Source organism: Peromyscus maniculatus, chromosome 5 (assembly GCF_049852395.1).
Source record: "Peromyscus maniculatus bairdii isolate BWxNUB_F1_BW_parent chromosome 5, HU_Pman_BW_mat_3.1, whole genome shotgun sequence".
Classification (NCBI taxonomy): Eukaryota; Metazoa; Chordata; class Mammalia; order Rodentia; family Cricetidae; genus Peromyscus; species Peromyscus maniculatus.
In genome coordinates this window covers 15,329,801-15,332,373 of record NC_134856.1, presented here as the reverse complement: position 1 = coordinate 15,332,373, position 2,573 = coordinate 15,329,801, and the positions used below count along the sequence as shown (strand labels likewise).

The 2,573-nt window shown below is 42.4% G+C and overlaps 1 pseudogene; it reads left to right on the top strand.

Annotated features, from left to right (window-relative positions):
• Positions 1-1,841: 1,841 nt before the first annotated feature.
• On the top strand, positions 1,842-2,276 carry LOC107402639 (large ribosomal subunit protein uL24 pseudogene; annotated as a pseudogene).
• The last annotated feature ends 297 nt before the right edge of the window (positions 2,277-2,573 follow it).

The following is a 2,573-nucleotide window of genomic DNA, read 5'->3' as shown; positions in this document are numbered from 1 at the left end:
GCCTCACTAAACTTATTCTTTTTACATTGTAATAACTAATCGTAGCTTATGATAGGCCTTTTACACTATAAACTTCAAGGTTTTAGACTTTCTGACTTTTCTAGTAATGCTTAGCTTAAACACACATTGCCTAGCTGTACCAAAAATACTTCCTTTATATCCTGTTCCTGAAGCATTTTCTACATTTTGTATTTATTCCTTTTTTATTTTTTTGTTAAAATACACACCTTTGGTTATTATGCTTTTCATCTGTACAGTTTCTGCTTGGTTCACATTTTAAGTGTCTACCTCTTTCTCTTCGCTTGTAAGATCCGCTTTCATCGCACTTTACCTCTTCAGCGAGGGTATCTTTCTGTCGGCTGGAAGCAGGTGCTCTCCCTGGGAGCCTCTGTCACCTTCCAGTTTGTGAATTGGATTTTCCTGCCTTTTTTATGGGGTGGTTAGACAAAGGACAGCAATTGGGGGTGTGTTCCCATTGTGTGCTTGTTCATTTTATGGTGGAGAGCTGGAGAATAATAGCGAAGTCTATTGCTTCATTCCTTCACCACCACGCAGAATGAAGCGCTGTAGTCATTCACTAGTGAGCCTTGGTGGTGCCAGGTCTCACCCTGCAGTGCCAGCGATTTGGAGAGAGCTCCCTTGGACTCCACTTTCTCATGATCACACTCAGGAGTCAAGCTCCACTAACCACCAGATGTTTGCTCTTTCCTGTATGATGACAATGCCCTGGGGCACACATTGTCCCCTGTCTGCTCCAATAAACTCGGTCCCTTGGATGGATATTTCTGAGGTCAGTGTTTGAGGTTTTCTCTGACCCCGAAAAGGTTCTTCTTAGTTGTCCCTCTTGTCGGTTCTTTCTAGAAAACAAACTGCTCCAGGATGTGGCTTGTTGCTATCACCTTTCAAACTTCTATTGATTTTCTGAGTGCATTTAAGCCTGAGCTTCCTTTAAACTCTGTTGCAAATGCAATCAGCTCCTTAAAGGAGGGCTCTGAACTCTCAAGGCCTGCCTCTATTCTGGGTAAAAGCTCCAAGCCATAAACTCTGGAGCTGGGATGTGATTGGTGGCTTGCATCCATTATTCAAAGTTCAGGACATTGGGTGGGGACAGTGGCCTAGGTCTTTTTTGCTTGTCACACCCTAAGAAATGGCTTGAGATGACCACAAGGGAGGATACAGTCTTCTCAGCATGCCTTGGCTTCCCAGAGCCTCTGCCCTAAGAATAGGTGTTTGTTGGAGTAAACACAGCAAAGGAAGATGGGAGAGGCCATGCATTCTCCTCCAGAAAAGCACAGCCCTCAGTTTGCAGTTCTGAGAACGGAATACTGGGTTTGGGGAGCATGTGCCTTCTATTTGTGCTGAGCTGGGAAAGGGAGAGGGCATGGCCATCATTCAAATGCCATCACTCTTAACAAGTTTCTGGAGGTGTTGCTTAAATACAATTTTTTTATAATCCTTTAAACTTGCTGAGATTTTTTTTTAACGGTGATGTTTTTAAAAAATCCACCTTAGCCTTGCTTTGTGGGAGAACAATGTCACCTGATGCACCACCTCATTTGAGAAGTGGAGTACTGTAGATGCACTCTGACAGTCAGAAAGCAGTATGCAGAAGTAAGGAGTCATGTCACAAAAATAAAACACTGAACTGTCTGTCTGTCTGTTTGTTTCTTTCTTTGTTCTCTCACTGTGTAGCCTAGACTGGCCTCAAATTCACACAATTCTACCCCTTCAGTCCTGGGTCCACAGACATGTACCACAGTGCCTAGTTGACCAATCTTCAATAAAAACTCAGTAAAATGTTAACAAAGTGAGGTGGCCATCACTGGATCACAGCAGACAAAATGAAGTTCAATCCCTCTGTAACTTATGACAGAAGCAAGAGTCACAAACAGCATTTCAATGCACCTTCTCACATTTGGAGGAAGATCACGTCTTCCCCTCTTTCCAAAGAGCTGAGACAGAAGGACAATGTTTGATCTACACCCATTGGAAAGGATGATGAAGTTCAGATTGTCTGAGGACACAACAAAGGCCAGCAGATTGACAAAGTGGTCCTAGTGTACAGGAAGACATATGTCATCTTCATGGAATGGGTGCAGCGAAAAGGGGAATGGCGGAACTGTCCATGTGGGCATCACCCCAGCAAGGTGGTTATCACCAGGCTAGAGCTGGGCAAAGACCACGAAAAGCTCCTGGAAAGGGTAGGCAACTCTGGACAAGTATGGAAGGAGAAGGGTGACTACAAGGAAGAAACGATTGAGGAGATGCAGGAGTAGAGGCGCTTCATACACAACTTCCATTAAAGACTGCTCAGGTAAACAGAAAATGTTGACAAAGTGAGTTAGGCAACATGTTTTTAAAATAATGACTGACTCATTTAACCATAATGAAGTATGCTCAGAATTCAAGGATAGTCTAATATCAGACATACTCTTTTTAAAAGAACACATTGCACGTTAATTTATAGTATATAGTACCACTTACTATTACAAGAAATAAAACTTCTATGTGTTTTTATGAATGCAGTATGTAAGTGATAAATGTAATAAAATGGACTGTGTATCTAAAATTTC